A 27,742-nucleotide genomic window follows, 5' to 3' on the forward strand; every position below is an offset into this window, starting at 1 on the left:
CAAAGAGAATGCCAATGCCCAGGGTGGCTTCTTCCGGCCAGCATGGCAGCTGCCTCGGGACCATCTCCCAGTGCCTCCTTGGAGCTGAGTGGGCCAGGGCGCCAGGGCATGGCGTGCTGCAGCCACAGCTGGCGCTGGTCCTGGGCAGCCTCTTGGAGGCAGCTTCATCCTGCAGCCTGGGAAACCACTGCTGGGCTTCAGCAACAAGGTGGGGGTGGCCCAGGCGACCGTCTGCCTTTGGGGGCTCTGGCCAGGTCCGCTCCTCTCAGCCCCATCAACGGCCTCCCTGGAGCATGACTTTCCTCAGCCCAAAAGGCAGAGCCGGGAGGTCCGGTGGGAGCAGTGGCCTCATGGGGAGACTGGAGGGTGCTTTGGACGTGGGGCCAGGCCATGCAGAGAGGAAGTGTGGCTGCAGCAAGTGCTGGGCTCCCACGGCAGCTGGATGGGGAGTGGCGGAGAAATCGCTCTGCCCACCAGGTGAAGCCTCTGAGGTCCCTCATGCAAAGTAGCCCTGCTAATTTAAGGGGAGTTAAGGGAATGTAGACATTAAGGCAGAACCGAAAATAAGCAGGAGTGAAGCCGGGCTGGGAGCTGTGGGTGCATTGGGGCTTTCCTTTGCCGGGGGACATTGTGAGCTCCAGGGCAGGCGGATAATTTGCCCCATAGGCTGCATTTTTCAAAGCACATCAACACCCTTGTCCAATCTGATCCTCGGCAGCCTATGAAGAACCCTTTTGTCCAGACGAGGAAGCAGAGATCCAGGCTCTTAGCTGAGGTTGGGGAGGACAGGGTGGGGCTGGAGACCGAGACTTGCTCTCCTGGTCCAGACCCTTGGTCTCCCCGGTGCAGCGAAGCACCCTGACCTACACCCCTGGCGTACTTGGAAGCTGATAGTTCTGTTAAATCAGCTGTCCTTCTACTAAGCCAGACCTGAGCAGGGGGGTGGGACAAGAAGGCCGTGCAGGTTGGAGGGGTCTCTGCAGCTGGCTAGGAGTCTTCCGAGAGGAAGCCACGCTGCATTATTGCCAGGACTGTACTGAATGAAGAACTGCTGTTACAGGCACACCCCAGGGCCCGGCCCTACAGACCCCCACCCGGGCAAAGGCTGGCCCCCATCCAGCCTTCACAGTGGTGGAGATCTGGGGGATTGGAGGTTGGGGACACCATGCTGAGCACCACGAGGGTGGGGGGTGGGGGATAAAGTGAAAGCTTATGGCAGGATCCTTGTTTCTAGGAGCCCAGATTCTAGATTAAAGAAATGGAAACACACAAAACTGACGTCCCAGCTGCTTTTGAAAGTGAGAGCGAGAGCAGCCACATGTGCTCCAGGAGGAAGCTGTTCTTAAAGCCAGCCAGGCATGGATGAGGAGCTAAGGAGACGGAAGGTGTCCACGTCCAAAGCTTGGGGACGGCGGGGTACCTGTGAGACGGCGAGGACTGCAGCAGGATCCTGGACAGGAGGGGGGCGACTCTTTCAGTCTCTTCAGAGGACAACCTTGGGAGACCAGGCCCCAGGAGAGGCAGAGCAACAACAGAGGCTTAGCCTTGGTGTGCTATGGCCGAGCTGCGTCTGTGCTGTGGCCCCGGGTGGCCCCAGAGGGTGGGCTGCCTGCACAGGCTGAATGTGACCTGGGGGAGGGAACATTGTGGGGAGGTGTGGGAGAGAATGGAGGCATGGGGCGGAGACGAGGCTTCTACCTGAGCACAGTGCCCATGGGGAGTGGCTCTCCACCCATCGGGTCCCTGCCGGTCTGTGCAGGCCGATTTCTGCCCGCGATCCTCCTCTGAGCGATTTCCCATTTTCTCTTCCCTTTCCTGCTCGGTACATACTTTTTCTTCTTATGGTGGATTCTGTATTTTTAGCCCAGGCAGTTGCTGTGGCAACCACTAGAGCGGAACATTTTGTTTCCCAAGAACAAATGCTTGCTTAAATATTCAAGCAATTTTCTGTTGTTCAAAGGGGCTGAGATTTCTAGTGTATTATTCAGACCATCTGAGTGAAATTGGATTTTCTCTCCTTTACTCTTAAGGGTTTCCATGGTGCTCTCACACTTTTCCAGGGTTGGAAGGGGTTTGGATCAACGTTTACATCGAAGGTGGAAACCCCTCTCAAGAGGAGACTAAGGCTTCATGCTGTCCCACCCGACTTTCTTTGGAGGAAGTCAACAGCCAGGACTGCGGCCGTTGAGGAGGGAGCCGGTTTCTGCTTTTCTTACCCCTGAGAAGGGACAATACACAGAAAGGACTCTTGTCCTGCCTTTTCATAAACAGGTGCATCCCACTCATGTCCGTCCCCTAGCCGATGCTGGCATTGGAAGAATGGCTTTTCATTCCATGTTTGGACCTTTCCCTACTTTAAAGAAATTGGAGGCATTGCATTTACCGTGAGCCTTCTTTTCCCTGAGGGTGCTGCATACGCACTGGAGGTTGTGGAAGGCAACATGTCCCTGTTTTGGTGCCTGAGGTTCTAGATCTTATTTCAGCCTCCAGATATTTTTTTTGTTCAAGTACATTGGAGGGTAAAGAAGGCTCTCCCACCCATCTAGATAAGCAGTTCTTGAGTGTGGCCCATGAACGTGGATAGAAAAAATAACCCCATTATCTCTGCTAGCTTCTAACTGAGGTTTAGCCTTCCGTTTCCTCACCAGCACAGGGAGCAAATCAAAAGTCCAACGGAGACCTCGTCACTGTGCAGCCTCCTGCACCAAAATTTTGTGCTTGCTCATCTCTACTTCAGAATCACAGTAGTTAGAGTGCTGTCCAGTCCAAGGTTGGTGCCTCTTGAGATAATAAGAAAATATGTATTTACACACACACATGTATACGTAGGGGAAAAATTGATTTTTAGTGTTTTGAGGAACATATTGAAATATAACGGCTTTCCTTTGAAACAAACCATATTGTATTCTGTGCATTTAAAAACAATATTCTGGAAGAGGGTCTGCAGGTTTTCCAGACTGTCACGGGAACCCTGGGACACAGCATCTCACGGCTCCCTGTCCACGCGTCTGCACTCTGGCATTGCCATCTCTGCACCGCGGCCAGCTGTGTCCTTGGGACATCGCGTCATGTTCCTCAGTAGTGGGATTTGGGCCTTGTCCAGGCAGCCCTGGTTCTTTCGGGGAGCAGAAGTCTTTGGAAGGAGCTGTTGGTGCTATTCACTGTCATCCAGGGCACATTCTGAACTCTGCTTGAGGCCTTCGAAAGCCACCTGCGTAACTGGTCATTCAGAGACAGTCCTGAGAAGGAGGTGGCGGCACCGGGGAGAGCGAGGCTCAGAGGCCATTGTGGTGTTCAAGCAGGAGAAGACCAGACGGAAAAGACAGCCTGGGCTGAGGGAGAGGCCAGGAACGCTCAGAACCTGCAGGAACTGTCCTGACCTTAGCTGCTGCCACAGCAGGTGGTGTGATCTGCAGCGGGACAGCGGTGCCCACGTGCTGATGCCCACAGAGTCCTGGCACTGCCCATTGCAGCTGCAGGGCTCTCCATGTCCCCTCAGCTTCCTGGATCCAGTGCTTGTTCACTGCTGTGATGAACCTAGACCCTCGCTGGCTGGAATTCTGAGCCACATGGTCCTCAGACCTCCAGCCTCAGGGAACAGTGGAAGAGCAACCAGCCACACACACCTGCAGGGGCCCTGGTCAAGGTGTGGATGTTGGACACCTGAGCTCAATAATAACCTTGCTTTAATAGCTGGGTTGGTGCCTTTGGGAAACTCACACTTGCCTCCTGGGAGATTCTACTTTTGCATTTACAAATGTTTAGTTTCCAGCTAAACTGTTTTGTGATTAAGGTCCTTTCAGTGCTGAACCTGGGTAGTTCTGGGCATACGGTTCCTTAGACTTCAGCTCCTTGAAATGAAGATGGACTTGAGAAGCAGAGCCCAGAGGGCCGGGGTTGAGGGAGTCGTCCTTGGTACTGGGCATTGAGTCCAGGGATGCTTAACCACTGAGCCACATCCCAGGGCCTTTCTGGTTTTGTTTTGTTTTGAGACAGGGTTTTGCTAATTTGCTGGCCTCCAACTTGTGATCCTACTGCCTCAGCCTCCAGCATCACTGGGGTGACAGGTGTGTAACACTATGCCCAGCTGGGCTGAAGAATTACAGAAGATCCCCTAAGGCTTACTCCACAGAGGGGCATCTGTTCTTCCCCTGCCACAGGACTGTGGGCTGCCATTTCTTCTTACACTCCAGCTTAGTTGACCCACCAAGTGGAGAGCAGTGACTAATTCCATAAGCCATACATCAGGGTTCCATTGCTTTATCTGAGACTCTTATCAATCATTTGTGTTCACCTGGGAGGGGTTTGGAGGTGATTTCTGGGTAACCCAGGGGCACCTATGTGTGATGTAACCAGCCTGAAGGATCTTCCTTCTTGATCTCATTCGCCTTCCCACCTCCCCCACTGGCCCCACCTCTGTCGCCTTGTGAGGTGACGGAAAGAGGCCAAGATCATGAGTGTCTCCAACACTCCCAAGAGGTCAGCAGCGTGGACTGGACAGAAGGCGGCTGTCGCTGCTCCATCGGGTGTGTTAGCTCTCCAGGGCTCCAGCCCAAGCCTTGCAGGGACAGTCCCTGGCATCCCACCAGCAAGTATGCCCTGGAGGAGGGCTGCTGACCTCGCGACCCAGACCCGGGTGCTGTGCTGTCCATCACAAGAACTTGGGGACAGAGATTCCTAGTGGTCAGCACGGAGCCCTGAGTGCCCGCCCTCTGACGTGAAATGGTCATGGGTATCTGGGCTGCCTGGCTTAGCAGGACTGTCCAATAAGGAAAGAACTTGACATGTGATCTCCTTCTTTACAGAGGACAGGCCTTGGTTTCTGTAGCATGGCAACAATTCTGTTTCTGTCTTGAGAGCGGAATGCCCCTGGGGTAGGGGCAGGGCAAAGCCAGGCTTCCCGGCACCCGGCTGTTGAGATAAGGCACTGGGTAGCCGTGCAGGTGCCACGTGAGGATCTTTCACAAAGCAGCTCTCGGTCACTGTCGTGTACCAGTCCTTGCCAGGGTGACCGGGGATTCAGAGGCGACAAAGGTGTGGGTTCTGACCTCAAGATCCATAAGCTGTCTGGCGTGGACGGTGCCTCTCAGTGACTTCCGAAGGACTCAGGGATGACAGCCCATCTTCTGCGTGTGAGAAGCTTATTTCTTTCTCTGAGCCTGAGAGGACCAGAGGCTTGAGGTTCGGGTGGTCCTTGGAGGAAATGGAGGAGTTTGGTAAGTGAGTTCAGGGGAGGATCCCCGAGGGAGGAGGACCCTCAAGCCGCCGAGGAACCCGACTGACTCCAGAGCTGAAGGGGAGGACGTCAGTGAGAACCGCTGAGAGCGGCGGTGGTCTGAGGGGCTCCTGCTGCTGCTGTCGTTTGGGGTCTTTCCTTTTTTTTTGGTACTAGGTTTGACCCCGGGGGCACCTAACAACTGAGCCACATCCCCAGCCCGAGTTTGATGTTAGTGAACAAAAACACATGAAATAAGGCGTTTTTACACAGAAAGGCACATAAAACGAGGTGGTATATTGAGCCATTGACAAAAATGTTGCAACCAGAGGCTCCAGGGAGCCCCGCCTGCCGTCCTCGTGGATCTAAGGAAGGGGCTTGCAGTGATGCTAGAGGACTCGACCACTGGGAACTGGTGGTACTTGTCACCCTGGATGGACAGCAACGCAATGACAGCCTCGTTAATCACTAGGCTTGATGTGTCAGGCATTGGGCGGGCGTGAGAGACACAGGGACAGTGACGAGAGGGACAGACCCTCTCCCTTCTCTCCAGAGTTTAGATCCTGGAAGATGGAGATGCTCATCTACTCCTTACCCAGGGTGCAGAGGGTGCCGGAGGGGGGCTCGGGGTGCCCAGGAGGACGCAGCAGCAGGGACGCGGGTATAGACAGGCACTCCATGTGCCCACACCTGCAAGAAGCTGACTACCCCGATTCCCTCTTCCCACCGCGCACAACTGCCTCCGGGGTACAGACTGTTGGGGGTTGGAAGGCAGCTGGGACGAGTCTCCCCACTGTGAAAGGAATCCTGGTTTTATTGAGCTCCACTTTAAACCGCATGGTAGAGAGATGCGGTCCCAGGAGCCGCTGTACCCGAGACAGGAGCTTTGTTGGGATGGCCTCAGAGACAGACGGTTTCTAAGCAGGTCACTGCTCGCTGCTTGCAAGGAAAGATCTGCTGCACAGAGCGAGAGAGGTCTGCGCAAGTCCACTCTAGTCTCTAAGATGGGGAACTTCAGAGAGAACTAGCTGCCTTCCCTCCCTCCCTCCTTCCTTCCTTCCCCTCCCTCCCTCCCTCCCTTCCTTCCTTCCTTCCTTCCTTCCTTCCTTCCTTCCTTCCTCTTTCTCTCTTTCTTCCTCCCACCTTCCTCACGAGCTCTGTCCAATTCTATAGCGTTGTTGCCACCCATCCCCTAGTTTCTGACGGCAAGAGAAGGAATAAAAGAGAGCAGAGGCCACGTTTCTCTCGCTTCACTCTCACTTTCTAGGGTCTGATGTTCTCGCTAACGGGTGGCAGGTCCTCGGGACCTTGGCTAGAGCTGGAAAGAGCTGCAGGGAACCCCTGCTTTCCTGGTTCCTGCGAAGGCAACAGCACCCTGTGGCCTGGGCTCTGAGGAAGAGGCACTTCCCAGGTTCAAGGCATAGGGCACGCAGGAGGGGAGGAGAGGAAGAGCTGCCCTTGGGAGCTGCTGATGGACAGCCTGACCAAGCAGCCCATCACCACAAAGGACCCTGGGGACCCCTCAAGGAGGCGCAGCTCTATTTACCTCATCCAGGGCACAGGCCCCAGCGTGGTCTCCTGTCTGGGGAACCTTCCTTGTGGTTATGGTCCTCTCAACTGTCCACTGTGTGCCTGATGCTGTCCACCTCCCGGCTGCTCCTTCATCTGCGACAGTCCCCAAGTGGTAACGGAATGAGGATCTGCAGGCTTTCTGATGCAAACAGACCCCTGGAAGAGGAGATGGTCTGTCCAGGGCCCCCCAGATGGTGAGTGAGGAGTTGTGAATCAGAGCGACCTTAGAGGGCCAGAGCGAGAGAACACAGGCAGGAAGCACCCTTCCCGGAGGACTGACTTCCTAACCCACCACGTGCCCAGAGCTGGTCGCTTTCCTTTTTAGCTCAGCTGACTTAAAAGATGTAGGAAGTTTCTGTACTCTGTCAACTTCATTGCACATGTGGCTAATTTGATCCAAAGGAAGGACAGATCAAATAAAGATAATGTTGAGACTTCAATTGCAGGGGTGGACCATTTGATTAAAAAGTCCCTTGTGCCTTGAGAGAGATTCTATATGAAACTATAATTGAGCTTAGCCATCTGGTTTGAAAGGAGATGTTGGCAAACATGGAACACACACAGGAGGTCTCTCCCAAATAGCCCTATTGTTCAAACTGGAATAGGTGGGTCCAGTTTAGGTTTTCCAGATAGAATGTAAGATACCCAGGGAAATTGGAATTTTGGATAAACAGTGAATGATTTTTTTAGTATGATGTACCAAATACTGCATAGGACATACATACACTAAAAACTAAGTGCCACCTATTTGCATTTGGTAAAACTAATCATGTGCCTTAGAATCAAAGGCTTGCTCTGGACAAAGAAATGTAGATGGCATTGTAAATACAATGCTCTCCCAAGTCATATGCTCAATACATAGTCACTCAAGCCTCGAATGAAATAAAATGTTCCTACATAGAAAACTCTCCCAGTACTAGGGAACAGCACAGGGCCGTGCACCTGCTAGGCAAACACTGTACCACTGAGCTCCAACCCCAGCCCTGAAGAAGAAACTTTCATTCTAATTTAAAATCTGAAGAGACTGAGGCTCGGGAGACTTACCTGAGGGCCACATAATTAGTAGGTGGTATTGATTGGCATACTCACCAATGTCTCTCTGACTTACAAGTATTTCTATACAAACATCTAAAATGTTTGAGACATCTCCTACTTAAGGAAAAAACAGTTTAAGACAGATCAATTATGCTACAGGGACAGGAAGTCTGTCTTTCTGCCAATGGGAAGCTTACACTGGAAACTTAGGACAAACCATGGGCTTAGGGGTCGGAGCAGCTTCGGGACAGATTTCTGTGCATCGAGTGAAGATTTCGAGGCCAGGAACTGAGTGCAGCACTGCCAAGTCCAGCGTGAAGGCCAGGGAAACCCAGCAGAAGGAACTTCCTCCTGCTCCAGGCATAAAACTTCAACAGAAGAGAAGATCCATAGGCAGCAGAAATAAGGAGAACCCTGAAGTCAAAAGGAGGAGAGACTCGCAGGACATCAGGTACTGAGAGTTCTGTGGGTAGGGGTTGGACTTCTCACGCTTGAGCGCACAGGCCCTGGGGCTGAAGTCGTTTGAGTCATCACACACAGCTGTAGCCGTCTTCCACTTATTGCTAGGACTCTCGGAAGCAGGTCCTGCCCACGTAAAAGGATCAGAAATCCACCTGTGACCTCAGGAATAGCTGCACATCGGGACCCACGGGGTCTCAAAGTCACAGAGCAGAGTGTGTAGGATCTAAATATACATGGCCCATGGGGCTTCGGAACCCCAGGTTTAGAAGTCAGCATGGACGTGCAGCTGCGGTGGAACCCAGAGGCCCTGCAGAGGCAAACATGGAGCCTGGTCAGGCTCACAGCTCAATCAACAGAACTCCCGCTGAACACCACCTCCAGGAAGGAGGAACGTCAGGCAGCACGAGCTCCTCCTGAGGAAGACTCGACAGCAGCACGGGAGGGAGACTGGTCGCCTGAGAAAGGAGACGTATTTAAATGTTCACTTTAGAACTTTAAAAGTAGGGACAGAAATCAGAAGACAAAAAGCAAAGTCATAGAAAAAGAGAAATCGCAGAAAAATTGAAAAATAAAACCTCAATATAGATTAAACAGTAAAGTACATGTATCTGAAAACAAAACTAGTTAATTAATTACTGGAAGATGGATCTGAGCAAAACATCCACCGCAGGGAAAAGGTGGAGATGGGGAATCCTAGGAAGAGCTAAAGGAGGCTGAAGTCAGAGTGAGAAGTTTAATATACCCCTGCTGGAGAAAAAGGGATGAACAAAAAGCAACAAATACTGGTTGATAATTTTTCAGAGCTAAAGGAAGACATGAATCTTCACATTAAAATTGCGTGATCGATCCCAAGGAGAGCGAATTCCATACAGAAACTGCGGAAGGACAAAGACAAGGACAAGTCAAATCTCTTGTTACCAAGAGAAAAAGATGGTCTCCTTACAAGGAAAACTGGCCAAGACGAGTAGCTGACTTCAGCAGCAACAGAAGACAGAATGAAATGGAATAATACCTCCAAGTGTCCAGCTCAGCTGTCATGGAAGTGTATGGCAACATGAAATCATTTTCAAAGAAGGGAAGACACATTCACTAATCATGGTCACTGAAGAAACCACAGAAAGGTGAGCCTTGGAGAAAAGAAGATTATTCCAGAAAAAGGGTTAGAGACATGGAAAGCAATGAGTAAGGAAACGGGGGCCTGATGGTGTCAATGACGCAAACAACAAGAGGGACCATTTTGAGGAGTTTATGGGCATAATGGAAGGTTGTCGACGACATGAACATGAGGGGTTTGGATTTAAAGCATTGGTTTACTCCACTTGGTAAATAAGGGACATCGATTAAAATTGGACTTTATTATGTGTCCATGATGAAGAGAAAATAAAATACATATATTCAAAGGGGTAGATGAAGAAAAGGAAGAAAACTGGATAGAATATGAACAAGGACTTGATGAATAACATGGGAGATGGAAAACACACAAAAAGATGCAAGAAAGTTCAGATAGATATGTACTCGTGGTAAATCAGAAGGGATGAAACTCGCACTTAAAAGGCAGAAAATTTCAAATTCAGTGGAAAGCAGTCCTTACTTATATACCGTTAGGGGCTATGCCATGCAGACTACGCCAAGATGGCGCCTGGCAGCCAGCCAGAAGTTGTTTCGATCACATCTGCGGTGAGGAAGTCGGTTAACATAAACACACTCAGGTGCTTTGTCATTGGCAGTATTCAAGTGAGTCCACGCACACAACGCGTGCACATGTGTTCCCGAGTGCTCCTGCTCCTGCCTGCTTGTTTTGACCTTTGCCGTGATTGGGCAGCTGGCTCCTCGCCTGATCTTCACTGGCGTGGCCCTACCCTCTGCATCCTGGAGGGAATATAAGCGGGCAGTAGGCAGAAGGCAAAAAGCAGTAGGCAGAAGGCAGATCACAGATCGCAATACGCGGGACGCACCACTAAGAAGCACCCCTGATAGACAGCACCTTTAGCACGCACCTCTAGCACGCACCTTTAGTTCACAGGATGCAGGACGCACCTCTAAGAAGCAGCAGCAGAACTCTAAGAAGTAGATCTCTGAAAGTGTAGCAAGTCTCTTTTCCTCTAAGCAAAGTCTTACTCCCTCTCAAAGCCCCTCTTCCTCTAAAATCAAGCAAGCCTCTCTTCCTCTATGAGCAAGAGAATAAGCAAGCAAGCAAGGAAGAAGCTCAGGAATAGAAGTAGTTTATTTCTAGTCCACCTCCGATAAATACCCGCGCGATTGTTGCTGCAGGCGGTAACAAATATCTGCGGGATTGTTGCTACAGGCAGCGACAATATACCTCAGAAGCAAGGACATAGAAAACTTTGAAGTAAAACTTTTTAAAATATATAGTACAAAGAAAGAAAGCTGATATTACAATAGTAATATCAGATAAGTCTGGATTTTAAAGCACAAATATCAATAGTTGTAAAAGGAGTTATTTTTAATGATTAAAAGAACAGTTCATCACACTCTCCAAACTGACAAAATCCATAATTGGAGATTTGTTAACGACTATCAGAAACTGATAGATCAAACAAATAAAAACTGATTAAGATGTTAATATTAATATTAGTAAAGTTGATTTAGTAGACATGTTTAGTAGACAAGTTTACCCATCAAATAGAGAATTCATCACTTACTCTTCTTATAAGCACTTTTCCAGAGAAAATGAAATAAAAAAAATTCCCCTATCAATTCATAAAGCTATCCTGAGTTTGATACATGAACAAATTTTTGTAAATGAACAAATTTTCATATACAAACACAAATAAAAATCTCACAAAATATAAGGAAATTGAACCTGGCCCCCTATTATTTTTAAAGTCCATCATGATCAAGGAAGGCTTATTGCAGAAATGCAAGGAAGAATCAATGTTGGAAAATCTAAAAAGTAACTCACCACATTAAGAACTCAAGGAGAAAAATCAGCTAAGCTACTCAGGAGATGCAGAGGAGGCATGTGATGAAAATCCACACTTTGTTTTAAAACAACAATTTAGCAAATCACACAACGGACGTTCCTTGACTTGAGGGAGAAGCTAACAGATGTGTGCAATGCCAGTGCACTTAGACCTGTCAGATCTTTTCCCCTGAAGCTGGACATACCACAGAGGCCCCTTCTGCCCATCCTGGTGCAGGAGGCCCCAGGCACCCGAGGGGCCAGAGCAGGAAGCAGAATGAGGATCGGATCCGGAGAAACGAAGTTCCCATCTACAGACTAGTATTAAAGCAAGTACTTGAGAAACTTTGTAAATTCTAAGATCAAAATTGGGAAATCTATTGGCGGGTGAGAAAGAGCAGTTTTCGGGATGCAGGTTTGGTAGTGGAGACTGGGAGAGTCCCCCGCCGGCGCCTGCCGCGCCTGCTCCAGTCCTGGGTTTACTCCGTCATTCAGAGTCTACCCTGTTCCGGGAGGGATTCTTTCTTTGGTTGATGCTCTACATTGGCCACGGGGTTGCATTTTCTCCTAGAACCCTCTGCCTCTTCTTGGATTTTTCGTGATTCAGAACCACCCCGGGGCTCCATCAAACAGCGAGCGGGACGTCACGTTCCGGCTAATCACACTCAGTCATGCACCGAAGGATTCCAGCCTCTCCGTGTTCTTCGGTATTAAGGAGTCCCCAAACTTAACAGGAAGCTGAATGTTTTATGCTTCCTTTTCAGTGACAGGGAGAGAGGCATTGAGGACACTTGATGGTACTGTGGCGCTTCAGGCAAGGGACTCACGGGTGAAGCTCATTTGCTCAATGTCCACGCTGGCTGGATGGCTGTGGGGCTGGGGCCATTTGCAGGAGGAGAGCCTTGGCCCGGGGGAGAGAAGACAGGCTGTTAAGGAGCTGGGGCTGGCTGACGCAGGTGCAGGGCTCGCATGGCGGGGATTTATTTCTCCTCTTCCCTTGAGAGTGGCTCTCACTTTTCCCTCCCAGGGCTTCTTATCCCGGTGGCTGTGGGGACATGAGTCCTGGGCAAGGCCGGTGGCCCTCAGAAGCGCAAGAGCGAGTAACACATCTGACATGTGCAAAACGCCTTTGAGTTCACCGAGGCTCCCTAGAGGGATGTCTCAGGGGCTCTCTGCAGGCGGCAGCCCAGGTGTCCCTCCGCGGGGTGGGAAGGATGCTGGCTTCCGGAAAGTGTAACTGGCGTTCAGACTCTCAGCGCTCACTAGGCGCAGGGCCCAGGTTCGGGTCAGTAGTTGACAGTGTTCTTTCAGTCGCACGTGGGAACTCAGTGACCAGCGATGGGTGGCCATAGCAGGATGTCGGAGGCCACCTGTGTCCGGGGACCTAGCTTCTGTGGGACCCAGTGTCTGCCAAGGACAGCGGGAACACAGACTGCTTTGAGGGTCACTCCATGCATCTTTAGTGCTCCGGAGATTTCTCCACAGTAAAGGGGATCTTGGGGAGTTTATTAAATCCCTGTGCCTCTGTTTTCTAGTCATTAAATACAGTTAATTACACTAACGGCACTGAGATCATATGACAAAGGAGTGCTTAATAAACACTCGGAAAGCTTCAAGTGGAAGGCAGAGGCAAGTGTGCGCTGTGATGACCGTCGTCAGGAGTGACAGGGTGAAGGCACGGAGGGGCTTCCGTTTCAGTGGACACTGGACACCTTCCTGGGCTTCCCAAGTAAACACACGCATGGGCTCCCCGGCAGTGTGCCCCACTTATTTTTCTAATTTACTGTAAATGCTGAGACATAGCAATATAAAAACTCATCTGTATTTATCATATTGAAAAGTGACATAAAGTAAGAATCCGACATTCCTTGCCCTCCTCTCCCCTCCCCTTCCCGTTGTCTCTCAGTCCCACCCCCAAACTTAATCCTTGCTGACTGCATCTGGGTTTCCTGCCCTTGAAACTGATGTGCTCCCTAGTCACAGTTTGTGCAGAAGGTGAGTGCACCTCACAGGCACAGAGCTTCATCGTTCCTGAAACGCTGTGTCCTCTGAGCCTCCTCAGAGCCTCGGGGAGTGCCTGCCACGGCCTCTGTTCCAGGTGGGTACCTTGGGACCACGGCCGCCTATGGGGAATCTAAGTCACGACAGCTGCAGGGACCACAGGGGAATGACGGAGATTGTATCCGTATTTATGTCTGGGTCTGGTAGAAAGAGGAGCTAGGGAGTATTTTATAGGGGGAAGTGTCATAAATCACAATGCCGAATCCGATTAAAATCCAAAGTCAGACCATCAGAAGAGCTCCCGGCTCACATGGTGACTCCTCATCCAGGTTTTTTCTCCCACGCGTTGCTGTCCCGTTTACGGTCTGGCCATTCCAAGCGGGCCTGTGTTATGTTTAACCAGTCAGAGGAATTTCCCAGCTTCAAAGGCATTCGCTTCGGCTGATAGAGACACGCGATTGCCCCAGTGGATTCTCAAGTTCATGGCATTACCAGTCGCTGTGAGAATGACCTTGACTGATCAGGGCGTGTGTGCAGAGGAATGAGGAAAGCTCACTCTTGTCACATTTTTCTACAGACCCTCCAGGACTCTTGCCTTCCTGCCACCCGACCCCTCTGTGCCCCGCTGTGGTGCCACCACCAGGCTGCCTGCTCCTGAACCCGCCATCCCTCAGTTACTTATTAACGCCGATGGGACAGCGTGTGTAATGGCACTCCCCAACCTGCCGGGGATCCTGGCGTGAGCACGTTATTGAGAGGAGATCCGTGACCAGGAATTGTTTGAGGTGGGTTGATGTGGTTAATGGTCAGCCCACGGAGGCCAGGGACTTGTAGGAGCCACTGTCCCTTAACTTGGAAAGGGGCCTTCCGCAATCTGGGCCAGGCTCTCTGCTTGGCGGCGGAGGGTGAGAACCTGCAGCTTGTGTGCGCTGCTGGATCTCCTGCAGCAGGAGTCACCGGACAGAGTCGCGCCCACCCCTGAGCTTCCCCTGCTAGTGGTGACTGGCTCTCTGGGTGTGGAAGGAGGAGGGACGGCTTTGCCCATCTAAGATAAAAGACAACGCGTGGTGTGTTCGGCCCTGGGGTTCTGCTCCCCGCCGCCAGGTCTCCTCACCCTGTGGCAGGAGGGAGGCAGCCTGGGCAGCTGAGGTCACTAGCAGGGCCACCTCCTGTTCTTTGTGCTGCCACCGAGGGAGGGGGCAGGTAGAGGGGGCAGCTCTGGCTGCCAGGGGAAGGGCAGCTTCAAGGAGTCAACGTTGGTCCAGGAATTAGGAGAAGAGAGGCAGTCCTACACCTTCCTGTTAGCTCCAATCAAGGCACGCTATCATTTGGCACAAGAGCCCGGAGGCCCTTGACCTGTGGGTGCTCAGTCACAGTCTCCGGGCTGCAGAGCGAGGGGGCCACGGGAGCTGCAGAGGGGAGCTTTCGCTAAGAGAGCCCAAAGTTTCCACCACCCTTTTATTTCCAGGCCTTCACATTTCCATGGAAACCTGCAAGGGCAGATGCTGTGCCCACGGTGTTTACTGTTCTGACATAGCACTCCGCGCTGTGCCTGACACGTAATGGAAAATCAATAAATGTTGTCAAACGACCTTTACAGCCATCTATCTGAGGTGAAATCCCATTAAACCATTCCCTTCTCTGCAGCCTAAAATTCATTTGGTCTTAACAATTAGGCTAACAAATAAACAAACAAATAAAGCTTGTGCAGGAAAAAGGGCTAGAAGGAAATAATCAAAATATCAACTCTCTTTGGGAAATGTGAAAATGTTCATATCTCTCTGTTCTGCTTTTGTTAACTCTGTTTTTCTAACTTTCTGTAATAAAAATGTGTTAACTCTTAAAGTGAAAATATCCTTAGCAAACTTTGTTTAAAACTGTGAAATCCTTTCTAAGTCTGTCCGAAGCAATAACGACTCTCTGCTGACTCTCCGTACTGCTTGGGTCAGGTGCACGTGCACATATGTGTGCCTCTCTGTAGTGGAGGTGTTAACTCATTTTTTAAATAGTTCACTGCAACCAAATATCAAGGGCAGGGCAGGTACCTGGTAGTTCTTCCAGAACAGTAACATGACGCAATTCTTTCACGAGCACACGCAAGTGCGATTCCCCTGCTGATTGATTCTGTGGCATCATCTCTTCTGATTGAGCTCATTTCCCCTGGATCCAAGCCCGTCTTCTGTTGCCATAACTGAATGCCGCAGGCTGGGCAATCTCTAAAGATGGGGGTTGATTTAGCTCATGGTTCTCGAGGCTGTGACGTCTACCAGGATGGTGTCTGCATCTGGTGGGAGCCTTCATGCTGCATCATGACAGGCCGGGGGGCCACACGGTGAGGTAGGGCTCTCAGTGCCATCCTGGGGACACCGCCTCCTCTAACGCTAATTACCTCCAAAGCCCTTGTCTCCAAATAACATCCAGGTATGAATTTGAGAATTAAGGTTTCAGCGCGAGCACTCTCGGGGTCACACAGAACAGCACTCTGCATCCTCCACGGCCACCATCCTGAGCTGCTCGGAGGAGGTCTTGCCTGTCTCTGTGCCTTTTTACCTAGGGAAAGGCTCTGGGTCCGGATGCAGCTTGCTGAAGTGCCACACATTACGTGAGGCCCTCTCTGATTTCTTTCCAGCCCTCCCTTTCACCTTTATCAACAACTAATGCCCCATCTTCTGGGCCTACTTTGTGTCCCGTGAGTGTGTCTGTTGAGGCCTGCAACCCTGGACTATTTTATTTGTGTGTGATTGTCCCACTGGAGCCAAGCCCTTGTCTGGGAGCTGCAGAGTGGTGGCCCGGCTGGCTGGTGGGGTGGTGAGCACAAGGCCCCGGCTGTGCAGAGTCCACCACTCCTGCACAGGTCTGAGGTGTGGCAGGCTGGGAAAACCCGGCCCGAGCAGATGCCAACGCCTGTTCCTCATAGCGCTGGAGCTGCACAGCTGAGCATCCACCATGTGATGACCTCCACCTCCCGCTTCCCAACCAGCAGCCGGAAAACAGGGTTGGACAGAGATGCGTAGGATGGCAGGGCTAACGGATAGCTTGGCCCTTTTCCAAACCCTTAGTAGCATACCTTTGGACCTGTAGCGCTGACCAAGTGCTGTGTAAGCCCTGGAGGAGCACCCTCCTGCCGCAGCCCCTGCCGGGTTCCCTGTGCCTTCCCAAGAGCTCTGTTTCTGTTCTTCACACTTGAGCCAATCTTACTTCTTTCACTCTTGCCTTCCATTGTCCCATGGATTTTGTCCTTGGATTTTCAAGACAAGAATCCAGAGAGCAGTTGGTGCTGAGTTGTGGTTGCAACAGTGGAGAGCCTAGCCCGCCCTTGGGAGCTGAGGCCCTGAGAGCCGCCGGGCCACTCAGTGGCAATGAGAAGAATCCGGCTCTGGGGGCTGTGACCTCAGCTATGCCGCCAGGTATCCCTTGCTGCGAGGGGCTCTGAGTCCTGCGGTGCGCAGGCCCCACCTGCCCACGGTGCTGTGCTCCCTGAGCCGCACAGCAGGTCTGAGTGGGCGCCCAGTGCAGTTCTTGGCATCTACAGACCCTCGGAAGAGGTTGGTGGAATAAAATCAAACACACTTTCCAGTCCCAGTGACCTGCTGATTCATGGTAGGTGGTGACACAGTGAAAAGACAGATGCACGGGCAGCACCTCTGCCACGTGCCAGACCCGCGTCCGAGAGCCGGCCTGGCTCTTACCATGGGGCCGGTGGGTGCTTCTCCCCCGTGTTACTGGAGTGGGAGTCTCGCCCTCCCCGGTCGCCCATGGGCCAGCCTGAGGAGGGGAGGGCGTTTCCCGCTGCCAGGACCCGCGGAGGAGGAAGCTCTGACTGGCGAGAGGTGCAGTCCTCACAGGGCGTCACGCGGAGCTATGGAGAAAGAGACAAGGAGCCTTTCGCCAGCTAGACGGGTGGAGGCAAAGTGGGGCCGCAGACCTGAGCAATGGCAATTGGGAGCAGGAGGGATGGAGGCCAGAAATGTGTAGAGGAGGAAAAGAAAGGAAGCCAGGGAAGGAAAATGCCCAGGGGAGCTGGGAAGGGGCAGGGACAGGCAGCCAGGCCTGGCGAGGGGCGCGAGCAGCAGCATGGGACAGCAGTGCTCCTGGGCCTGTGGGCCTCGGGCCCGGGCCTTCCGCTGTTTGGAGGCGGCTGCGGGGCACGCCCTCGTCTCTTTGCTCCTCTGTGTCACTCTTGTCCTTCTTCTTGAGGCTCCAGCTCCTCTAGGCCTGGCAGTGACTTAGAATGAAAATTTCTCAACTAGTCCCCATCCTGTGACCCTTTTATGTCCACTCAACTCAGAAATAAGGGGAAATCATTCATTCATTTGTTCATTCACTTATGAACTTGCCAAATGCAACCTATGCAACTTAAAGTCAAAGGAAGTTCTTCCTCGGCACACCAAGGCCACTGGGCGCCACGCATCGCCTGGTCCCTGATTCGCTCTCCAACCTCAACTCCTCCTGCTCCTGCCTTGGCCACTCTCCTTGGGTTTCCTGCTGACTTCCTGTCCTGTCCACCAAGCCGCGTTCTGCACTGGGCCTTGGCTGGCTTGCTCTTTCAGTGTAGGATGCTGTTGGCAGATACTCGGATGGCTCCGTGGTACAGGTCTCTGTTCTAGTGCTACCATCTCCTAAGAGTCTTCTCTGACACACTGGCTGACAAATAGCCTCTCTTTCAGAGGCTCGCACACTCTGATTCTGCACACCACCCCTTGCGTTTAAGTCCACGTGTTTGCTCACTCTCATGTGCGTGCCTTCCTCTTTGCCACTTAGAACAGATGCATGTGATGCGTGTGTTGAGAGTCATTTCTTTAAGTCTCTCATATTTCAGATTCCTTGTGAAAAGAGACATGGGCTGCTGCAAATTCTCTTTTCCAGCACTTTTGTATGGTAAACAACCTAGAAGATGGAGCTAGTGTCTCCCTCTAGAGCAAAGAGCAGGAAAGCTTACTAACCATTAGAAAAGGGGTTCTCTCCTCTACCCCAGGCTACTCCATGGACAACTATCCTGCAAGTCCCCAATCCAGATTCCCACAGCTGGTTCCTGTTCAAGAATGAGCTGACACTGCACCCCCCCAAATGCAGCAGACTACCTTTTACCTCACAAGCAGGGGGAGAGGCTTTCTTTAGGTAAACAGGTTCAGTGAGTGAGCAGTCAGTTATTTGTTTATATCTTGGTAAAGATCCTTTCCCACACTAATGATACCTCGTCACCTGTCCCTCTGTTAGGCACCGTGGTGTTTGGAACGCAATGGATGGGACCCTGCCCTTGGTGACGCATTTTTTGACCTGATGAGGACTCCTTATAACCAAGGGGATTATAACCAAAGTCTCCACTGGTGGATCCTGTCTCAAATCTCCCATGTCCCCAGCTCTGCCTGCAGAAGGTCAGTCCCCTCACTCTGCCCAAGCCTCCAGGGTTTCAATTTTATTTGTAGAGTTTATTTATAGGGTGTTTTCTTTGTGCACAAGCAAAAGACTGAGAATTTACAAGGTTGTTTTTGGTTCTTCCCTGATCCTCAGCTGTCTCGAGAATCTTTGATTCATAGGGCAGTGGTGTGGCTAAGGCCAGTGGTCATTCCCAAGTCTGGGTTGCTGTCTTGCCTGACTTAACCAAGGGGGTTTTTAAAGAGATACAATAATTTATTCACACTAATAATAGAAACACACACAGCAAATATTATCTCCAAAGTCCTTATGTAATTGGATTTTTAAAGATCAATTTGCATTTTCTCATTCAATTGCATTTATTATTTTAGATATGATAGTACTTATTGCTTAATGGTCCACAATCAGAAGAGGTCACTGCCTCTTCTGTCTTTCTCCATGTGCTTATTGAGCACCTATTATGCCCAAAGTATAGTGTCAGGCTTGCAATAAAGCAGGGCAGCGAGTGCCCTAACCGAGTTAACTTGTGCCTTTAATATAAACAAAATGTTAGGTATTGGTATAAGTAAAGTGCTGGGGTGGTCTCAGAAAATGAATGACTGGGAGTGAGCTCAGTTTCTGCAATGGAAAGCCCCAGCCTGATGTAGACTAAGCTCTAAATAAGTGCTCATTTAATCCAACGCAGGAAAGACAGCATGTCTTGTTGGGAGTAAGTGTTATTTCATATATATCTGGATAAAGAAAAGGTGGGCTAATGCAAAATCTCTGGGCAAGAGGTAAGCATTTTAGTAAATACCTACGGAAGTAACGAGATCTGCCTTTGGGGCATTTTTGCCAACTTTTCATGACTTTGTTCTCAATTCTGCTTCAACACAAAATAATATTAGTAATTATATTAGTGACTATTAGTAGTAATTATCACAAATTAGTGAAGTTTTTTTTACATTTTTGAGTGAGTTTATAACCACTCTTGGCAAAACGATGAAATGAGAAGTTGTCAACAAGGTTTTCATCTCTATTCTGAAACACATGCTTCATTCAATTCCTGCTTCTTGACTCTTTAAGAAGCAACTCTCTGCTAATCCATTGCTAAGTTGCTTGATAAACAAATAGCCAAAAAAGTATTGCAATAAGTTGCTTTTCTCTGCTGTCACATAAAAGATGGTGGCATGTAGTCAATATCAAACTCACGGTCTTATCAAAGACTGTTCTCGATATCAAAACAGTGACCAAAATTCTGGGAATTTTGTTCACATGACTGGTTGGCATCAATATACAGTGCTCTACATGCTGCTACATGTACACTTGTCTTCTTTAGTATCGTGGCTGTGAAGTACCTAGAAATATTTTTTAAAAAAGTAAACAATGAAGTAAACAAATAAAATTATTTAAAGCCATGAATCATGCTAGCAGCACCAAACTAGGTGAGATGAAAATTTAAGTCTTTTGTTGTATAAGTCAGAGTTTTTAGCCTTTTCAAGAATCATTGCTTATCTATTGCCAGGAGATGATTTAATTTCTAATACATAACATACTGATAATTTATTAGTCTCATTCTATGAAGGAAGAAAATCTCGAGAATTAATTATGAATCAGTGATATATTACAATTTTCTCTCAAGTTACTTCAAAAAGAAAGCAATTTTCATTACAGGAAGTAGAAAAACTAGCAGTTTCTAGTGACTGCTGTAAGGTCATACGAAGAATCCATGATGAGATTATTTGGCCTCTTCTTGAAGTATTTGCCCTGAGCCCCAGAACTTCTCCTGTGGCCACATAGTTCATATGCTAATCTCACCTGTGTGTAAGCTTTAAACCAGCAAATGTGCCTGTGGGCAGACCTGACACCGAATCTCATAAGCTTAGTGGCCTGTGTTCCACCCAGAGCAGAGGGCTAGGTGGCCACAGGACTCAGGAGCTGCCACAGGTGGTTTTGCTCCTTGGAGCAAATCAGAGTCATAGCACGGTCAGCAAATCAGAGCAGAACTGTGGATGAGAGGCCCTGGAGACCCACGGATTTTCCACCTGGCATTTTCTTTCTTCTCAAACCACATAGTAATGATGCCGACCTTTTTAGTCATTCAATTCAACAATGCCACAGCAGCAACGGTGCATCAGGTCTGACAGCCGGATGTGAGCAAGCCGGGAGGTGATTGCTGCTGCAGGTCAAAGAATTCTCTGTGCTCTTCCCCAGGGAAATTCCCCGGAGTGGTGTCCTCCATCCTCCAGGCCCCACGGTGCCTTCATCTTCCCGTGGTCATTTCCTGGAGCTCCAGAAAACTACCACCTTCATCTTCCCCTGGGTTTGCCTCCCAGAGCTCAGGAAAACGTGGCTCATTTGCGCCTCCACGTGTAACCAGCGTGTAGGGGCCACTGCATGTTTTCATTGAGAAGAACCTTGCCAGTCGTTCCCTCTCACTGCCTTCTCCAAGCGGCCTTAGCCCTGGAAAGGGGACCAGCCTGCTTGGATGCCTCTTCCAGGGAACACAGCCCCTGGCTCAGTGGTCGTGTGTCCCAATCATGATATCCACACTCTCAAGCAGGGTGTCCAGGGTGACATGGGGCAGGCAGACCTGAGAATAGACAGCTTTAGCTTCCATCTCCAATGGTTCCTTTCCCCTCTTCCTTCTCTGAATTACAACTTGCTATTAAATATCCCTTGAGTATCCAACAGGAAGATTCACAATGAAATGAAGGACCCTGGGAAAGTGTGTTTTGGCCACCCAGCCATCATGTCGTGCTTTGGAATGGGAAAGAAAAAGGCAAGTTAAAGATGATGTTTAACTTAACAAGTGTTGGCAAACTCCTTGGCAGACTGAGGGCAGACTCTTGCCTGGCCACCCTGATTTCCTATGTGCTGCAGTTTTACTGAAACACTGAGCTCAGGCTGGACAACTGAGTTTTTGGCTTGTAACCAGATTCCTGTCCCTCGTGTATTTTATGAGTTAGCTTTAAGACTAGAGGATGGAAAAACCCACTTACTCACACTAAGAACCCTGCCTCCCCAGGTACTCAGCAAAGCAGGAAGCGCAGGAAAGATGTTTCGCAGCTTTAAGAAGTTGCTTCCCTTTCCGAAGAGCCTCAAGCAGGCTCTGAGGTGGTGTGCTAACAGACTGAGCAGTTTCTTGTCTCTAATCAAACCTGGCTGAAGCATGCCAAATACCCCTCGGTTTTCCCCAGGTTAACGCAACCTCAGGGTTCTCAGCATGTTGGTAGTGACGTGGCATCAGTGGCTGCTAAATGCTGGAGTCAGCTCAGAACATTCTGCTCCTATCTCGGTGATTCACATCCTTACTCTGCCAAGAGGAGAGCTTTGATGTCCTCGTTCTCAAGCGAAGCATTTACTAGGTCACCAACAACATCCCAACAGGCAACAGAGGAAGAATCATGATTCGTGACTTCTTAAAAATGAAAGGAAGTAAGTTAATGTGTCTCAAGGACATAATTAGATTTAGATTTCTACAAGTCATATCAAATTGCTACAAAAGAAAAAAAAAGTATCAAAATGTCTTTAAATTCCCTGTCATTGAATTTCTATGTACTTAATTTCCTTCATTAATTTTCTATGTACTGAATTTTTAATGTTTATCGAATTAATATACATTGTAGTCTAGAAGTTTAAACAGTTTCACAAAGTTTGCAATGAAAAATAGTAGTTCCATCTCTTTTCATTTTTAATTTCTACTACTATGTGATAGTCAATTCCTTTGGCCACATCTTATATTATTAATCTCCATTTGCTAGGTAAACATTACAATCCATTCCTTGATTTTCCAAGTTTAGACATTTGATTTCCTACAATAGGAAATGAGGACTTAGCTCTGATATTTCTTCTCTTGGCACATTTACAAAGGTATTCCAAATATATTTGTGTTAGTCAGCATTCCATCACTGTGACAAAATGTCTGAGATAATAAACTTAAAAGGAGCAAAGGTTTATTTTGGCTTAAGTTTTCAGTCCACTGGCAGTTGGCTCCACTGCTTTGGGGCCTGTGGCAAGTCAGTGCCTCATGGTGGTAGCACTTGGCAGAGAAAGCTGCTCTCCTCCTGGCAGCCAGAGGCAAAATAAGAGACTGGAAGAGGCTGGGGTCCCAGTGTGCTCATCCCAGGCCTGGGGACAAAGCCTTCAACACACGGGCTTCTTAGGACATTCAAGACCAAACTGCAGCAATATTATATTACAGGTTTGGCTCTGTCAATATTCAGGATTTGCACAGCCAGGGTCACATCAATGGACTTCATGGCTGGGCCCCCCAGTGCCACTGGCTTCTGTGTCTTGTCCAGTTTTCCACTTCAGGGGAATTAGTCGCTGCTTTTGTGGGTCTCTCACTAACTCACTCCCCAACTCCGCCAGGTCTGCTTCCTCTTGTGAAGGACAGGCAGAGTCTATAGTTTTGTCTTTTCTCTGGCAGACACGCCCTCTGGCACCTTCCCTTGCCTCTGTCTGCTGTTCTCGATGGTTGGTGGCAAGGCCGCTCACAGCTGTGTTCTTGGGCCTTCTCGTTTTGACTCTGAGACTGTCCTGTGCCTTTTCCTGTTTGCCTCCTGCCTCTTGAATTCTGAATTCTGACTCCTCATTTTTTTCTGTATTTCCCTCTTTGATGGAAAACATCCTTTAACAACTTTCTAAAACAAAGATACAGGGAGATAAATGATTTGACACTTGGCGTGTTTGAATGACAGCTTATGTGGGTATGCGAGTGTTGGTCGGAGTTTAAATTCCCCCTTATCTGAAACCTTTCTCCACTACCTGTGGGTCCCAGCTTGGCCACCGACAGGCTCAGAACCTCTGACTTCAAGCCTTTCCTACGTGACTGGTCTGGGGGTCTCGTCTGAGGTCTGTCTCTGCTGAGGGCGTCTTCACAGTGCTCTGAAGCTCCCTAGGGGTCCTGAGCAAACCTCTCGGCTTCAGCCACATCTCTCTTCACCCTACGGCCCTGTCCCCCACCTTCCCCACCTTAAATTCCTGGATCTGATGATTCTACAACCCAATTTTATCTTAGAAAATATTAAACATCAAATATGAGGTGATTCTCTGATTTTCCTCTTTTGTCTCCCGTTTTCCAGCTCATTACTCTTTTTATTTTCTAAGAGATTTCCCTTGACTTTCTCTCCCAAACATTGCATCGACTTTATGAGTAAATGTCCGTAATGTTTAGGTCTCCAAGACATTTTTTGTTCTTTCTCTGTTCCTATTTTTTACAGCACTGTTTTTGTTTCACGGCTGTAAAGAGTTAGTTAAAAACATTAATTTTTGGTTTTCAAAGTTCTCATTTTCTGCCAGCCAGCACAGTCTCTATTTTTTCTGAGTAATTTCTTCTTTGTCCATTCCTTTTATTGTGGTTAAGAATATTTAACAGAAGATCTACCCTCGTCATAAAATTTTAAGCATACAATGAAGTCTTCCTACTCACAGGCACGGCGCCGTACAGCAGATCTCTAGAACTTACTCATTGAAACGTCACTGAAACGTCGTAACCTGGACTATCCACTCTGCCTGTCCCCTCTCCCCGGTGCCTGGCGACCACCATTCTACTCTCTGACTATCTTAGAGTCGTGTACTGTTGTCCTTCTGTGGTAGGACATGTACTTGCTTCATACAGCAAATATACAGGTGTATGGTACAGCTATATGGCATGCGCATATGCAATTATGCAATCTGTTATTAAGTGATCATATTCCTCTCACACACACATAATCCAGGGTTACTCCCTACAACACACACGCAGACACACGTGTGCCACGTTTTCCATATTCATTTATGGACAGAGATTGTTTCCACGTCAGCCCTTGTGCATGATGCTACAGTGAACATGGGCATGCAGATATCTTTCTGAGATCCTAATTTCAATTCTTTTGCAGAACTACCCAGAACTAGGATTGCTAAATCATATAAAAGTTCTATTTTTATCTTGAATTTTGAATTTTTTCCCCCCTGAGGAACCTCTACTCTGTTTTCCATAGTGGTTACACCATTTTACATTTCCACCAACAGTGTGCACAGGTCTAATTCTCTACATCCTCGCCAACCCTCTGTATATTTTAATAGTGGTCATCTGGATAGATATGAGGTCATATCTCATTATGATTTTGATTTGCATTTCACTGACAATAGATGAGGTTAAGTGTCTATTCATATCCTTGATCATCTGCATGTCTTCTTTGGAGAAATGTCTAGTTAAGTTTTTGCCCATTTTGTTTTCTATTGAGAACTAAGGGTTCCTTAATACTTTAGATATTAAGCCTTGTCTGATATATGGTTTGCAAACATTTTCCCCCATCATTTGCTCTTTCTTCTTTTCTTTTTTGACTCTTATTTTTCTTCTCCTTCTTGAAATGATACTTGCTTTCCAACTCATAATTAAATTTGAGGCACATAATTAAATTCCACTGAGACTGGATGGGGGCACAGCTTGGCTATCCAAGGGCAAGGTTGGGGAAGTAAACAGTGGATTATTACTGTTCAATTTGAGGCTTTTACTTAATTCCTTCACAATTCATGAAGCGTCTCCCCCTGCCCTCAGGTGGATTTAGGGTCCCCTAAATCCAATTATTCTAGTTTAACTTTTCTTAAGAGAAAAGTTTGTTTTCCAGAGTACAAAAAGCCTGGAGGATGAGTAGAATCTGCAGGTCTAAGCTGCCTTTGCAAGCATGATGGCTCTTCCGTGCAGCCTCCCGACCTCCACCCCCCAGGAAACCCTGACTCCCAGCCCCCGAGACCTGCGGCCTGCTCCGCTTGCTTTCCCAGCGTCCCCCACCCTGTGCTCAGTGTTCGGCTTTCTCGGTTCTATCTGTCAGTTGCTCCTGGAGCTCCTTTTTCCGTCTGCCTCGATCTTGTTGGCATTGCTTATTGATTGTTACCTTTGTTGTGACATAGTAGGAGGACACATCCAGGCCACCGAACTTACCTCTAGATCCGGTCATCTTGTAAATAGCTGAACTTGCAGTGAGCAGTCCTGGTCGTGAGCCTCGATTCTACTGCATCTTAGCTTGCGTGACTATAAGCAAAGTAACTCATCTGCTGAGGGCACATTTTCTGTCCTTAAGTGGGGACGCCTCTTTACATCTAGGAAGTCTCAGATCCCAAATGCAGCGGGTATATGTCAACTTCCGGGAGCACAGGTATTAGTCATAGTCAACAGTGAGTCCCGTGCCTCACCCAGGGCCTGGCATATACCAGGCACCATTGTTATGTCATGTGAAGTCATTTGTCATGGGTGAAATCCTGAACATGTAAAAGCCTAACCAATAGGTAAGTTATAGTGAGCTGTTTTGGTCAGTTTTTGTGTTGCTGTGACCAAAACAGCTAATAAGAACAACTAGAGGAGGACAAGCTTATTTGGGCTCATGGTGTCAGAGGTCTTAGACCATAGATGGCCAACCCCATAGTTCTGGACCCAAGGTGAGGCAGAGCATCATGGCAGAAGGACATCGTGGAGGAAAGCAGTTCAGAACATGGCCACCAGGAAGCAGAGAGAGGGCTCCACTCAGCAGGGACAAAATGTAAACCCCAAAGGCATGTCCCCAGTGTCTTACTTCCTCTAGCCACACCCCACCTGCCTACAGTTACCACCCAGTATCCATATCAGTGAAGGATTAGGTTATAGCTCTTATCATCTAACCATTTCAACCCTGAGTGTTCTTGTTTTCACACATGAACTTTTGGGGAGCACCTCATATCTAAACCATAACAAAAAGTTAGACCCAAAATATAAACTTGAGACAACCAGTAAGCTGCATATTAAAAAGTACAAAATGTATCAATCATTTAAAATGTTGTTAGGGGAAGAACTTGAAGAAATAGGCATGGTTTAAAATGCTTTTTGAGGTCAGGCACAGTGGTGCACGCCTGTAATCCCAGCAGCTTGGGAGGCTGAGGCAGGAGGACCAATAGTTCAAAGCCAGCCTCAGTCTAAGGGAGGTGCTAAGCAACTCAGTGAGACCCTGTCTCTAAATAAAATACAAAATAGGGCTGGGGATGCTTTTTGAAACTCCAACTAAGATTTAACTGTAGTAGTTTAGGGACAATCAAAATGTTGATACAAGGTATTCACATTCCACCTGTCCCACTTTCCATATCTTAGTCTATATCAGGCTCAGGAGTTTCTAGAAAGATCCAGAATTCAGCCATGCAGACTTTCCTTTCATCCATCCACCCATCTATCTAATTATTTTCTTATCATCCTAAACTGCAGTGAATAAATTATTCTCTCTATCTACAGAAACTACATAGACAGATACCCAACTTAGGCCCCAGTGGTAATGACAGGAGGCAGCTATCAGCATTTACAGGAAGAAGGGGCTCCTGAGATCTGGGGAGTTGCAAAGGATTCACTGAAGAAAGCCACGTCCAGATCAAGTCTTCAAGGATGAATGGAAGTCAGACAGGCAGAGGGGAGAGGCCAGTGGGCACCAAGGGGCCACAGAGCAGTGTTGCCGCAGGGAAGTGCAATCCGAGGACTGAAGCTGGCAAAGGCAGAGGCCCCTGTGCAAGAACATCACCTGTGCCGCCGGAGAGCTTGGAGGTCACCCTGGGACTGCTGGAGGGAAGTCACTGAGGACCACTCCAGAGCCCTGCCCGCCAGCCCAGTACCTACCCCTCGCCCTGGTGTGACTCTGGGAGGCACCCCTCCAACAGCGGGGGTGTGAGTGCCCCTTGTGGTATTTCATTTTCCATTCTGATGCCTTCGGCCAGCTCAAGACAGATGCCTTTGGATGCCGTGTGACGGAACCTCCTGTTTAAGCCCAGTGCACCAGTGGACGATGAAGCACGTCCCCCGAGATTACTCAGCACCTGCATGGGTACCACTGTTCCTCCTGTCTCACGAAAGCAGCAAAACGGCGCATCGCACTTTATCTTCCCCACTGGCCCTCAGTCTTTTCTACTTGTTCTTTACGTCTTTTCATAGTTGACCAATCAACACACATAATCATATGTTCAAAGGAATTGATGATGGATCTGTGTTACAGGGTTAATTCCACCCCAAAATACACTTGCACATTTTTGAGGTCTTCAATCTCCAACTCAAAGAAATCTCTAAGGTGGGGATATCAACCACTTGCCAGGCCAGTAGATGAGGCATCTGAGGCTGGACTTCCTGTTATGCCTTCTGCCAATCTAACCATGGAGCCAGCCAATGCTCTCCTTGCTATCTGCCA

General features: G+C 48.9%; 1 protein-coding gene across 1 annotated transcript in view; it reads left to right on the forward strand.

Moving 5' to 3' along the window:
* Positions 1 to 23,565, forward strand: part of LOC306641168 (uncharacterized protein) — a gene marked incomplete at its 5' end in the record, with an annotated part of 214,917 nt that extends 191,352 nt beyond the window's left edge. Inside the window, 2 exons of the mRNA XM_079106078.1 lie at positions 18,426 to 18,583; positions 20,640 to 23,565. The remainder of the gene's footprint in view (positions 1 to 18,425; positions 18,584 to 20,639) is intronic.
* Positions 23,566 to 27,742: the final 4,177 nt, after the last annotated feature.

Source organism: Sciurus vulgaris, assembly GCF_902686455.1.
Source record: "Sciurus vulgaris genome assembly, chromosome: 12".
Classification (NCBI taxonomy): Eukaryota; Metazoa; Chordata; class Mammalia; order Rodentia; family Sciuridae; genus Sciurus; species Sciurus vulgaris.